The following is a 15,368-nucleotide window of genomic DNA, read 5'->3' as shown; positions in this document are numbered from 1 at the left end:
AGATTCATCTTGAATCAACAGTCAATCCTGGGACGCTCCCCAGAGTGACGTCCAACTGCTCGTGAATCTGAAACAAACGCTCCATCACACTAATCCTGTGCCATGTTTTACAGACATAGCTCTGTTATTATATAATGAAATTCATCAATGTAAATGACCATAATTCGTGATATTATACAAAGCAGCATTGACTTCTGAGGCAAACAACTACAAACATGCCCTGCAGTTTACTTTGTCCTCTTAAAAGGGAACACCACTGATTTTTTTAAATTTCAGCCTAATTCATTGTTTAAGATGTAAACAGAATCATTCAGAGCAGTTTGGTGTGAATTGGTTCAGATGTCTTTACAGTAGTGGTGATAGGAACCGGGGTCACCATGACTACAACACAAATATAGACATTTTATTTACCATCCAGAACCACCAGAGAACCTATATGTGTCTTCTGAGTTTATATGCAATGTTTATGAGATTTCTTTGGGGACTATTTTGCCTCAAAACACCCTGCATGTATCCCTCCACCATGGATGGATTTTCAACATATGTTTTAAACCAAAACTATTATAAAACAATGTTTCAAACCTGGTATATGTTTTTCTAGAACTGAGCATTTCACACCAAACCTCTCTGAAGGACTGTGTTTACATGCAGAAATGATCAAAAATCACTGGAATTTTCCTTTAAGTCCACTTATACCATTTAATATAAATATCTTAACATGGGAAAACTTGAATGTAGTCAATGTAGTCAATAAATCTAATATTCCTTATTGTGAGACTGTTGTAAGGATATTATAACATTATTCCTCCTTGTAGAATTTTACCTGTTTAAAGTGATTTTATCAAGTGAAAGTGTTTTACTCCATTGACACCGTTTTACCTGTTTTGAAAAAAAATGAAGATAATTTTGCTTATTTAAGGAAATAATGCTAAAAACAAGTAACATGATCTGCCAATGGAGTAAGACACTTTTATAAGATAAAACTGTTTAGAAACAAATTAAAATGTCTATAAGTTAAATAATCTCACAGTATTCTTACAACAGTCACATAATGAGAAATATTAGTTTTATTGACTACATTTACAGTATTTACACTGGCTAAGATATCATTTTTTGCAGTGTGGTTTTATGTACTAATAACAAAAACCTGTTCATTCTTTGTAGTCATTTTCCATCACCTAGAATTAAACTGTTTTTAGTACTGTGCCTTTGAGACTGGAATACGTAAATGAGCTATGTTCTGATTGGCTGCACTATATTGTGTCTCATTTCAAAGCAGTTTTGGCTGAAACACTCCAGTGCTGCCTGGGTTGTGTGTGTAGAATAGTGCAGTACATCACTTTATGTCAGCCAGTAAATAACGTACTATATCTAGTAATAGTTAGGCAAGTTAAATGCTTTGGAGTGACATAAAATGACCAAAAAGCTTTAAATCCTTAATCGCAGTTATGATAATAGTTCTAGCTAACTCTCAATCAGGTAGACAATGAACTAGAACTAGAACCACGGTTCCCATTGGGGTATATTTTTGAATTTGCAGTGGACAATCACTCTGATCAAATGCACTGCAGTGAAATGTGTGACTAGTACAACATATGCTTGACCCATACTAGAAAATCAGGCCAATTTTGATGTCAGTTTACTCCTCCCAACAATCGTAAAAGGTCTTTAGCGTGGGGTGGATGCTGACCCTGGTGTGGAGTGGATCAGACACAGCAGTGCTTCTGGAGTTTCTAAACACCTCAGTGTCACTGCTGGACTGAGAATAGTCCACCAAACAAAAAATATCCAGCCAACAGCGTCCTGTGGGCAGCGTCCTCTGACCACTAATGAAGGACTAGAGGATGACCAACACAAACTGTGCAGCAGCAAATGATCTACAGTCTCTGACTTTACATCTACAAGGTGGACTGATAATGTAGGGGTGTCTAATAGAGTGGACAGTGAGAGGACACAGTGTTTAAAAACTCCAGCAGCACTGCTGTGTCTGATCCACTCACACCAGCGCAACACACACTTACACACCACCGCCACGTCAGTGTTACTGCAGTGCTGAGAATGATCCACCACCCAAATAGTACCTGCTCTGTGAGGGTCCATGGGGGTCCTGACCACTGCAGAACAGGGTAAAAGGGGGCTAACAAAGTATCAGAGAATCAGATGGACTACAGTCTGTAACTGTAGAACTACAAAGTGCAGCTAGGGCCATTTTGGCTCTTCTCGCTCTTTCTAAAGACGAGTGCAAGACGGAGCACAAAGAAACCAAACACTAACCTCTTACATGCAGAGTGGGAGGAGGACGTTTTTTTCCAGTGTCAAACTTCAAATACATCTGCTTGATTTGCCAAGTTGCCGTCGCACTTCCAAAGAAGGGGAACATCGAGAGGCCTTTTCAAACTATACACAGAAACTACGACCACAAACTCCCAGCTAAAAGTAACTCAGGAAGAAAAAAGAGGTGAAACAACACAAACCTGGTTGACACCATTCAGTGCAAGTCACCAGAATAATATTAAAGTGATTCTTCAGTCGCTTGCCCAGTAATGCTGACTAACAATACAGGCCAGTAAAATACCTTAAAAAAGTTTCAAAGCTTTTAAACCATGTGTGGTGTTGATGTGTTTGTTACTCAGTGGTCTGGTGGACCAACCACATTATTGTTTTTAAATCAACACAGTCAATTTATGTAAAAATGCCAGATGTTTAAAATATCAAGTGTCCAACACAGAGTTCTCCTTTAGCAGCTGTAGCCAGTCAGCAGCCTGTCCATGTTGTCCACCCTCACACACACACACACACACACACACACACACACACACACACACACACACACACACACACACACACTAACAGCAGGCCATGTAGGAGGAGAACAGAGTGAAGGACACAGCACCTCCTCACTTGTGAGTCCCACAGACCCTAACATTACACAAGGGTTAAATAAGTATGAGGGCAGAGTTTTTTTGTTTTTTTTAAGGTAGATCATGATGACCTGTCCACTGGAAAAGTAGATCTCAATCCCTGATCTAGTTTTTCAAAACTGTAAACTTTCCAAATTGCGAATATTTAGTTAAAACAAAAATTTCATGCTGGAAAGGCAAGAAACAAAAAATCCATCCGCATCCACAAAGCATGTGCAAAGTAAATCCCAGAACAAAGAAATTCCCATGTATGCTGTATTAGGAAAAGCATTAAAAGCCTTTATTGACACATGGCAGTGTATATATATATGTGCCAATTAGTTGCGACCTTCTCAGGCCTTTATCAGGACACAGAACGACTGTGTCTCAGAGTTAAACAACTCTCTGGATTAGTACAAAATCCACCCAGTAGTGAGTTCTTTGCTGTTTTGACTTTGTCCTTTATGTTGATGTGCTTTGTATAGCTCTGTGTAGTCGTGTGTCCCACGCTTCAGAGTCACAGTGTTTGTTTCCACTGCTTTGTAGTGATCTGTGAGGGTTTGTGTTCTGCTGGAGTTTAGAACAGCAGCTACTGGCTCTCGATGTGATTTATGTTTATTCTGTCCTCAGACTGCAGCCATCAGATAAGATCATTGTTAAGTGACAGCCATTTGTTTTATCGTCGTTCTTGATAAATATCACTGTCAGTCTTTCACTGCTAACCTTTTCTCCAGCATATCCCAACATATCAAACAATGTGTCAGACGCGGCCTTGTCTCCAGCGTGATCGGCCATCAGCGGGAGATTGCAGCCGCTGTTAAGCAGGCCTACGCTGTGAACACAGGCAAATATCACAGGCTCTCTGTGTGATCTTAAAGCGATATCCAGTCTGCCTGTTTTCCTCCTTACCTCAAACACAATCAACCAGCCAAGACTTGTTTGGTTTCCAAAGTTTGCAGGACGGAATAACTGAAAAAAGTAGTAGAAGCCAACTTGAAGCCTGAGTTTGGCCTTACTTTTGCTCATGTTTGTAGATAACAGAGTGCAGTACAGTGTCAGAAACCACATAATCAAGTCTATTAGAGATTATTTAAAGGCAAATTCCACCAATTAAACAATAGAGACTCTGATTTTCTTTACAGTGGTGGTGACAGGAACCAGGGGTCACCATGTCTACAACACAAATACAGAAATTTCATTTACTATCCAAAACCAGAACCTACACGAGTCCTCTGGGTTTATATGGAATGTTGATGATGGAAAATAGTGAAAAAACTGAAATAATAAGGTTTCTTTGGGGGTTATTTTGCCTCACAGTGCCTTGCACGTATCCCTCCACCATGAATGGATTTTAATATGTTATAAACCAAAACTATGGTAATACAATTTCTCAGACACTGTAAGTTCCTCTAGAACTGAGCATTTCACTCCAAACCACTTTGAATTACCCTGCTTACATCATAACCATCTAATTATGCAGAAAATGTTAAAAATCAGAGGATGATGGGTTCCTCTTCTGAAGAACCACTGAGAGAAACAAAAACTGAAAAGAAGAACTTCCATAAAAGCATGAGAAAAAACACTAAGAGGAAACAAGACTCAAAAGGAGGACCCCCCTAAGAGCATGAGGAAGAACCATTCCCTTTTTATGGAGGTTTTCTTTCTGAGTCTTGGTTCCTCTCAGTGGTTCTTCCTCATGCTCTTATGGAGATTCTCTTTTTGAATCTTCATTGCTCTCAATGGTTCTCCTCATGCTCTTAGATAGTTTTATTTGAGCCTTGGCTATTCTCAGTGGTTCTTCCTCATGCTTTCATCGGGGTTCTTTTGAGTCTTGGTTCTTCTCAGTGGTTCTTCCTCATGCTCTTAGGAAGGTTCTTTTTTGAGTCTTCGTTCTTCTCAATGGTGCTTTGACATGCTCTAAAAGAGTTTTATTTGAGTCTGGGTTCCTGTCCGTGGTTCATCTTCATGCTTTTAGAGAGGTTCTTCTTTTGAATCTTGGTTCTTCTCAATGGTTCTTCATCTTGCTCTTAGGTCGGTTCTTCTTTTGAGCATTGGTTCTTCTCAGTGCTTCTTCATCATGCTCTTAGAGAGGATCTCCATTTTAGTCTGGGTTCCTCTTAGTAGTTTTTCCTCATTCTCTTAGGTAGGTTCTCCTTTTGAGTCTTGGTTCCTCTCAGTGGTTCTCCCTCATGCTCTTAGGGAGGTTCTTCTTCCGAGGTTTTCTTTCACTCAGTGGTTCTTCCGCATGCTTTTAGGGAGTTTGTTTGGGCCTTGGTTCCTCTCAGTGGTTCTTCCTCATGTTTTTATGGAGGTTCTCCTTCTGAGTCTTGGTTCCCCTCAGTGGTTCTTCCTCATGCTCTTGTGGCAGTTCTTCTTTTGTGTCCTGGTTCTTCTCAGTGGTTCCTCAACATGCTCTTAAGGAGGTTCTCCTTCTGGGTCTTAGTACCTACCACTACCTGGTTCTTCCTCATGCTCTTTTTTTATTTGCTTAAGTTTTCATTGCTCTCAGCAGTTCCTTATCATGTTCTTATGGCGGTTCTTCTTTTGAGTCTTTGTTACTCTCAGTGGTTCTTCCTCATGCTCCTATGGAGGTTCTCCTTTTGAGTCTTCATTGCTTACAGTGGTTCTCCTCATGCTCTTAGATAGTTTTATTTGAGCCTTGGCTCCTCTCAGTGGTTCCTCCTCATGCTTTTAATGAATTTCTACTTCTAAGTGGCTCTTCCTCATGCTCCTAAGGAGGTTCTCCTTTTGATTCTTGTTTCCTCTCTTGCTTCCTCATGCTCTTAGGAAGGTTCTTATTGTAAGTCTTGGTTCTTCTCAGTGTTTTTTCCTCATGCTCATATAGAAGTCCCTTTTTGAGCCTTGGTTCTTCATCATGCTTTTGGAGAATTTAATTTTGAGTATTGGTTTTTTAATGGTTCTTTTTAATGCTTTTCTTTTGAGTCTTGCTTGCTCTCAGTGTTTATTTTTTTATGTACTTAGGGAGTTCTTAGGGAATTTATGAGGCCAAGGGCTTCATCTGTATTTTTGGAAAGCTGTTTTGGGAGAGTAACTGTTCTAGAAAGCTCTACACAGACAAAACTGAATTGATCTGAATTCAAATGTTCAGAATGTCTCAGCACAGACAAATACTGGTTCTCCTGCATATGGATGATTAGATAAGGACTTGACCTCCAGTTTTACGGTTCATTGGATCCACTCGGTGGACGGATGCTTTGGGTTGTATGAATGCTCTGGACCTGCTAAGATGAAACTGAATGGGCCACAGGTGGCTGGTTCTGTCAGTTTAGATCAGATGGAGGCAAGGTTACGTCAGCAGGCCGGAGAATGGAATATAAGGGCCGAGGGAGGACAGCTGAGCTCGTAAGGTAAAAGGATAAGGAAACAATGATTTGGTCTGGGGCTACATACTTGATGGAAAAGCTTAAAATATCCCAAACTTCATTAAGACAATGTAGAAATATTCAGAATTTATTTACTCTGAAAAAGTGATGCATTGATTTAAATATGTTTATCATGTTCACATGAAATGAAATATATTGCATCAACACAATTGGTATCAATTGGAAGACAAATGTATGTGTTGATGTAATTGTAACGCAGAGCGAGGAGGCGGACGCATACGCTAAGATAAGCGAGATTTATTAGGGGCAACTCCAGGGCCATAGTCAAGACAGTCCAGGGTCATAGAGCCAACATGGATAGATCGGGGGGCAGACATGACATAAACCGGAATAAACACAGTAAACAGAGAATCAAACAACAAACAGAGACCGAGACATCAAACAAAGCGATTCAAGCAAAGACCAGCAAACACAAGGGGCAAACACAGGGCTTAAGTACACAGGGAAAATGAGGGACAGGTGCAAACAATCAGGGGCGGAGTTACAAAACCAAAACAAACGCACATGGAAGACCAAAAAAAAGGAGCACATTAATTTCATGAGAAATTGAGGAGAGAACATCAAATATCTGATGAATGTCCAATATAAAAACCCACTTTACCACCATTTTTCAGATCGAGCCATAAAACTGTTACAATCTCAAGCTGAGCTCAGCTTTTTCAATACTTCAATACCTGCCAGAGGAACCTGAATATGGTTTTGGTCCAGTTGGTTTAAAAAGTATTTCACAGTCCATCTTTGTTTGCTGAATTGTATTCTGTTCTAATTCTAATCTGATGTAGTCCTGCTGTCATACTTGTCTTCAAAATCTGACCGAAACAAACTGCATGTCTTAGATTACTGTCACGATTGGCCCCTCCCCGTCCTGTCCATGTGCTCCTGTTGTGTTTACTTCCCAGTCCTGTCCATGTACTTCTTTGTTTTGGTTTTTAGTCTTGTTTCGTGACTTGTTTCGTGACTCATCATCCCTGTTGTATTAAAGCCCTGTGTTTGCCCCTTGTCTTTGCTGGTCTTTGTTTGTTTGATATGTTTCATGTTTGAGGTTTGATGTGTTGTATGTTGTTTGATTTTAGATGTTCTGATTGTTTGTTGGTGTTTGATTCAGTGTTTATTTCGACATGTCTGTACCTACTTCGATCCGTGCTGGCTTCATGAACCTGGACTGTCATGATCCTGGATTTGCCCGAAATAAAACTTGCTTATATCCGCACATGCGTCCGCCTCCTTGCTCCTCGTTACAGCTACACTCACATTACCAGCCTGAAGTGGCACAAATGTGATTTTCTACCCTAATGTGAATCTGATGTTTTCAGGGCTGTGTGGAAATCTGATCTTTTCAAATCCGACCTGATTTTCATATGTGGTCCTAGATCAGATACGTATCTGATTCGTGGCCATATGACCTTAATGTGACGCCCAGATCGGAATTCTTGTGCTTTTTTCCACTGCAAGTGTGTCATCATTCAGCATTACCATGGCAGCAGCGCCGTACAGAAGTTAAAGCCTGTAAACGGTGGAAAAGCAGCTCATCTCACCTTTTTCTCCTTCGTCTGGCTCTAATAATGAAACTGAGAGCTGATCAGTTAATTATCTTCACAGCGAAGCTCGTTCTGCTCATTAGTTTGTGCTGATGATGCACGTGATTCATTCACATGGCGTTACTGAGTAGGATGAGCTCATGAGGGTCATTTCAGGATGCTGGTTCATCATATTAATGACAGATTTGAAACACTTACCTGTCGAGTCAGAGAGATCGGATTTGAGTAAAAAATTGGAATTGTGCAATGAGGCTTGTAATGTGAACATAGCCAAATATCATCTAACAGAAGTTGTGGGTCATTCTACAGAAATGTCCATTTTTGTGTTGTTTACAGATACATTACACTTGAAAAACATGTTAGGGTTACAATTTATTTTTATTTTAAAAGTTACTTTAACAAATTCAACACCTTCTTGAGCCAACACTTCAGCAATATTGGTTGTTATGTCAATCATATAGAATTCCAAGCTCCACAGAAGACCTCGTCCTCACAGTCATGTGTAAAGGGTGATGCCATATTTTGAGGTAAAAATGTTTTCTGTAATTTTAACTGCAATAATCTATACATGAGTATGAAATATATGATTTAAACGACAAAGAAAACAAATGCCAAATAAATATTATTAAATATATAAAGAAAGTTCCCCAGGAGTCGTGGTGTAACTGCATAAAAAAACTCTTATTTTGAAATAAACGTCACACTGATGACATCCCCTTGACTTCCTTTTACCTGTTTTCTGAGGAGCTATGAAGAAAAGCGCATGGTGAGTCCACTGTGTCTTTCAGTTATCAGAGATTTTCTCATTTAGCTCATGATTTCATATGAAGCTTTTTGTCGACGTCACTGGTGTGACTATCTTTATTCAGTGACTGTAAAAAAAATAGAATACAAATGGATTAAATTACATATTTGAGTGGATATTCCATGATTGACAACATGTGGTTTGATTCTCTGTAGCAGCCATTTTGTAAAATGCATTTTTAATTAAAAATGTCTCTGGTGTTTCCTTTATTATGTGTAACACCAGTGACGATCAGGAACACCGGTGACTGCTATGGATAGATACAGTGGACGTTTCTGTGGAATGACCCTTCTTTAATGTATTAATTTTCTGTTTTAAAACATGCTAAAGTAGAAATGTACCAGCGGGTGCAGTCATTAGCAACTAGTGCTCAGGGGAAAGATTGAGTTATTGAATCAATAACACCATAGCTGAAAAGCTTCTCAACCAATCAGATTGTTCCATCGGAACTAACTGTTGTAGTTAATACCTCCACAAAGACAAGCTTCGAATGGCATAAGGCCTCAAGCTAGCATTAGCAAACTAGCATCAGATTTAATATTTATTGTCTTTTTATTTACCATTTTTGCAGGGGGTTTTTGTCTCTTACCATAAAGGCCACTTCATTAGGTTTTCAGTTGACCGATAGGCTTTAGAATGATCGTTGAACTAGTCCATACTAAACCTACAGCACAAATGCCTGACATCTGTCATCTGCCCTTGTTTTTCCCCTGTAACGCTAACGCCAGCCTTATAGAAATCTACCTTCATAAATCCAGCCATGTCCCCTTCTCATGGAGCACTTCATCTCCACACACTGCCCTCCATATCTCAGCCTTTGGTTATTCAAACAAATCAGGACGGCAAACAGCAATAACCAAACTGGCCCAGCTGCCTTTAGCGATGACGCTAAAGAATGAGTGTCAGCACAGAGCTAATATTAGCAGTGTTTCTCGCGCTCTCCCTCACCATGCTAAAGCCCAGTGGAGGGCTTACGATGGGCTTGATATCACACTCGTTCCTCAGGGGGTCCAGGCTGGGTGATTATTCTCTCAGAAACACATTAGTGCTAGCTAGCACCAGCGCTGTTTGTTTGAACAGAGAGGTGAAGTGTTGGAGTCAAACATGCTCAACTCTGCTGATGGACACTGTTTGCTTAGCCATGCTGACTCAATCAGACTCAGACATGTGATTAGATAACCTTTTTTTCTTTTTAATACTCTGGCCGTTATGAAGGAAATTGCTGCCCTTGTGAAAAAAGCTACAGTGATACTACAATAATTCCGTTAGCATTCCTGTCAGAATCAATCATATTTGGCCTCTTTTACATGGTCTTTATTCCTGGTAATGAGGTGTCTTGATGATTCTGGTAACTGGACTCCTTGCCAAAGACTCTAAATACTAATGATGAGCTTTATTTGTATATCCTGCTGAAAAAAGAACAGCTAAGACCAGTGTGAATTCCATGGTTTAATCTGATCTAGTGCTACTTTGATGCTGGTTTACCCCATCACCCAACAAAGTCATGCTGGTTGACCAACATACCAGCATTCATAACACAAGTTTCCATGGCTCTGGCACTGTTTAGTTTCAAATTAAGGTGTGTTAAGGAGTCAGTTCCATGAACCTCAGTGACAGGAGCTGAGAAGGCCTCGAGTCATGCCTCACAAGGTCATATTAAGCACAATTTATCAGGTCATTTTATTTAAAAGACCAAATTCTTCTGCCTTCATCTAAATAATAACTGGAAAACAGCGGTCCTGTGGTCAAAAACTGACCAGTGATGAGTTAGGCAGAGGTGAGCTAATAAACTGTAAATGTGCACCTACATGGTGAAATTATAAGATAGGTGTTTCAGTTAGAGTGTCCAGTGAGTGGAAGCACAAGGTGGGTGTTTCTAATAAAGTGGCCAGTGAGTGAAAGCACAAGGTAGGTGTTTCTAATAAAGTGGCCAGTGAGTGGAAGCACAAGGTGGGTGTTTCTAATAAAGTGGCCAGTGAGTGAAAGCACAAGGTAGGTGTTTCTAATAAAGTGGCCAGTGAGTGGAAGCACAAGGTGGGTGTTTCTAATAAAGTGGCCAGTGAGTGGAAGCACAAGGTGGGTGTTTCTAATAAAGTGGCCAGTGAGTGGAAGCACAAGGTGGGTGTTTCTAATAAAGTGGCCAGTGAGTGGAAGCTCAAGGTTGGTGTTTCTAATAGCGTGTCCAGTAAGTGGAAGCACAAGGTGGGTCTTTCTAATAATGTGGCCAGTAAGTGGAAGCAGAAGGTAGGTGGCCAGTACTTGAATCTATTTCTAATCCAACACAGTGTTCATGCCAGTATGTGTTTCTGTAATGCGTTCTGAGGATTTCCCTCTGGTATTCACTGGAGCCTGAAAGTGTCTGGAGTTGATGTAGTTTCTCTCCTGATCGGGAGGGTCACGGTGGTCAGGAGCACAGAAGAATTGATTGACAGATTGCGTAGATGGAGAGAGCTATGACGCAGGATGCCCAAATCCCTCACACCTGTTCTCACACTCCTCTGGCCACAGGATTGCGCAGCCCTGAATACAAATCACAGCATTGTTCTGCACTCTTTTACAAACATGCACAGTTTAACCCCTTTAAACATCTGTATGAGGGTCTACACTCCATTTCCTTACACTCAGAACTACAGAACCTACACATTTGTTTCATAGTAGATAGTGAATAATTAATTCTAAATAATTATATTAAATAAGCTAGTTACAGAATAAGTCTCTACTTAACGTATATTTGGTTGGTCTCTTGTACACAATGTTCATTCTCTAATGATTTTTAGTAACGGCAATTTTTTTTTTTTAGAACCATGGGTTCAATATAGAACCATTCGCATGATTAAATGGTTCTGTGCGTCGTCAGATTGATTGAGAATGTGCTGTATATGGTTCTATACAGCAACAAAAAGTTGCTTCTACTGTTACAATGTCAAGCTTGTAATATTAAAGAACCCCCTTTTAGTGCTATAGAACCATTTACAAAAGGTTCTATATAGATATAGACCATATACAACACATTGTCCATCAATCTGAAGATGCGAAGAACACTTTAACCATGGAAACCATTCTAGATTGAAGTCATGGCTCTTCTCTTTACTAAAGAACCCTTTAGTAAAGAACCATTATGTTTAAGTGTAGTAGTGTTTGTAGCAGTGCTGGAAATTATATTACTTCTTTTTTAAGAACACCTCACAAACAGTACATTTATAATATATATAAATAGAAATAAAAATATTACTAAACTAGAGGTTTGAAAGGTTTGCTTTTGAACATTTTTACTGGTTCATCATGAAATGGTCAGACTATGTACTAAAAAATTGGTGTGACAAAATGACAAAACTGGGAAACATTTAATTGAGCTTTTCTTATGTTACTAATGCTATAGTAGCTGTCATAGTATCGTAAAGGGGAACTCCACCACTTTCAAAATTACTTAATCATTCAGTGGTTTAGATGTAAACAAAATCATTCAGAGTGGTTTGGTGTGAAATGTGCCTTTCTAGAGAAATTTACAGTTAGGATTGTTCACCACTGGAACCAGACGTCCGTATGTCTATACTACAAATATCAGCATTTTATCTGCTGTGCAAGAAATTGTAAAAATATGCTGTAAACAAACCCCCTCAATTTCACACTCCCATTCATGAATGTCCTCAGGAGTACGCATTTACTAAGCCAAAATCAGTACCAAGCAACACTGCAACTTTTCGCTGATGTGCCACAATCATGATTTATCAGAGGGAATGTGAATTTGAGGGGGAAGTGAATTGGATGCAACACTGGAGTTAGCTGTGCTGAAGGGTTTAGCTATAAGCTAGTAACACCAAAAGCATGTTAGCTTTTAGAAACATGGAACTAATGAAACTTTTAACACCAACCATCTCCATGTCCACCTTCACTACATCCATAAACCTTTTCTGAGGTCTACCTCTTTTCCTTCTACCTGGCAGCTCAATCTCCAACATTCTTTGACCAATATATCCACTATTCCTCCTCAACACATGTCCAAATCATCTCAACCTGGCCTCTCTGGCTTTATCTCCAAACTGCTCCACCTTCACTGTCCATCTGATCTGCTCATTTCTTGTCCATCCTTGTCGCTCCCAATGAAAATCTCAGCATCTTCATCTCTGCCACCTCCGGCTCAGCCTCCTGTCTTTTAGACAGAGCCACAGTCTCCAAACCATACATCATAGCAGGACGCACTACTGTCTTGTAAACCTTCCCTTTCACTCTTGCTGCTATCCTTCTGTCACACATCAGCCCTGACATCCGTCTCCACCCACTCCATCCTGCCTGCACCATCTTCTTCACCTCTTTTCTACACCGTCCATTGCTCTGGATGGTTGACCCAAGATATAAGTCATCCACCTTTACGACCTCTACTCCTTCCATCTTCACCTTTCCACCTGCCTCCCTCTCATTCACACACATGTATTTCATCTTGTCTCTACTGACCTTCATTCCTCTCCTCTCCAGTGCAAACCTCCACCTCTCCAGATTCTCTTCCACCTGCTCTCTACTCTCACCACAGGTTACAATGCCATCTGCAAACATCATGGTCCATGGAGCCTCCTGCCTGACCTCATCTGACAACCTGTCCATCACCATTGCAAACAAGAAGGGGCTCAAAGCTGATCCCTGATGTAACCCTACCTTCACCTTGAAACCATTTGTCACTCCAACTGCACACCTCACCACTGTCTCACTATCCTCATACATGTCCTGCACCACCCTAACATACTTTTCAGCTACACCTGACTTCCTCATACAGTACCACAGTTCCTCTCTTGTCACCCTATCATATGCCTTCTCTAGATCCACAAAGACACAATGTAGCTCCTTCTGACCTTCTCTGTACTTTTCTACCAACACTCTCAATGCAAAAATTGCATCTGTGGTACTCTTTCTGGCCATGAAACCAAACTGCTGCTCACTGATCTGGACCTCTCGCCTTAGCCTTGCTTCAACAACTCTTTCCCATACCTTCATGGTGTGGCTCATCAACTTTATACCTCTGTAGTTACTGCAGCTCTGCACATCACCCTTGTTCTTAAAAATGGGGACCAGTACACTGCTTCTCCACTCATCATCATCTCACTCTCCAGGATTTTGTGAAACAACCTGGTTAAAAAGTCCACTGCCTTCTTTCCTAAACATCTCCATACCTCCACAGGTATGTCATCTGGACCAACTGCCTTTCCATTCTTCATCCTTTTTAAAGCTGCCCTCACTTCCACCTTACTATTTGTCTGCACTTCCTGATCCACTATCTCTCCCACCATTGTCCTCCTCTCTCTCTCGTTTTCCTCATTCATTAGTTCTTCAAAGTACTCCTTCCATCTACTCAACACACTCTGTTCACTCACTAGTACATTTCCCTCTCTATCCTTTATCAGCCTAACCTGCTGTACATCCGTTCCAGCTCTATCTCTCTGTTTAGCCAAATGATACAAGTCCTTTACTCCTTCTTTACTGTCCAGCCTCTCATACAGCTCATCATAGGCCTGAGCCTTTGCCTTTGCCACCATTCTTTTTGCTATGCAACTAGCCTCACAGTACTCCTGCCTACTTCCTTCATCTCTCTGAATACTCTCCTGGACTTCCTCATTCCACCACCAGCTTTCCTTGTCTTCTTTCCTCTGACCAGACGAAATACCCAACACATTCTTGCCAGTTTCTCTCACCACCTTAGCTGTATTTTCCCAGTCCTCAGGTAGCTCCTCACTGCCCCCAAGGGCCTGTTGCAATTTTTCCATGAACTGCCTGCAACCATCCTCCTCCTTCAGCTTCCACCATCTAATCTTTGGCTCTGTCTTCACTCTCTTCCTCTTCTTTGTTTCTAATCTCATTCTACAGACAACCACCCTATGCTGCCTTGCTACACTTTCCCCTGGCACCACTTTACAATCTCCATTCTCCTTTACGTGGCATCTCCTGCTAAGGATATAATCCACCTGTGTGCACCCCCCTCCACTCTTGTATGTCACCCTGTGTTCTTCCCTCTTCTGAAAATACGTGTTCACCACAGCCATTTCCATTGTCTTTGCAAAATCTACAACCATCTGACCTTCCGCATTTCCATCTTTCACACCATACATACCCAGCACCTCTTCATCCCCTCTGTTTCCTTCACCAACATGTCCATTGAAGTCTGCACCATTAAACTATTAAGTAATTTAACAAAATTGGCGGAGTTCCCTTTTAAGATTGTTAACTGAATATTAAACCTGTAGATTAAGGGGTTATTAATATAGTAGATGAAAATAATAGGATGATACACTGAATTTGTAACATTTCGCACATGCCGTCTCAACAAAAGGACGTGCAGATCTGTGTCTAAACTGAGTAACTGAATCCTTCAGGTGATTCATAAATCAGGAAGATGTTGGGATTTGAGAGGATAGTGAACAGACAGATAGCACATTGTTTTTACTGAGATAATAAAAGCCCAGTCGATGATGTGACAACACAGTCAGTGAGTGATGTTCAGCTCCCAAACCAAACTCAGAAACAGAACTAGACACTATGTGGCCAAAAGTATGTGGACACGTGACCATCACCTGTATGTACTTGCTGGACATTCCATTCAAAGATCATTGGCATTGATATGGAGTTGCTCCCTCTTTGCAGCCATAACAGCCTCCACTCTTCTAGGAAGCTTTTTCCCAAGATCCTGATGTTGGACGAGAAGGCCTGGCTCACAACTGAGGTTCCAGTTCATCCC

The sequence above is a fragment of the Pygocentrus nattereri genome, chromosome 14 (genome assembly GCF_015220715.1).
Source record: "Pygocentrus nattereri isolate fPygNat1 chromosome 14, fPygNat1.pri, whole genome shotgun sequence".
Classification (NCBI taxonomy): Eukaryota; Metazoa; Chordata; class Actinopteri; order Characiformes; family Serrasalmidae; genus Pygocentrus; species Pygocentrus nattereri.
The sequence above is the reverse complement of the archived record's forward strand: the minus strand, read 5'-3'. Positions refer to the sequence as shown.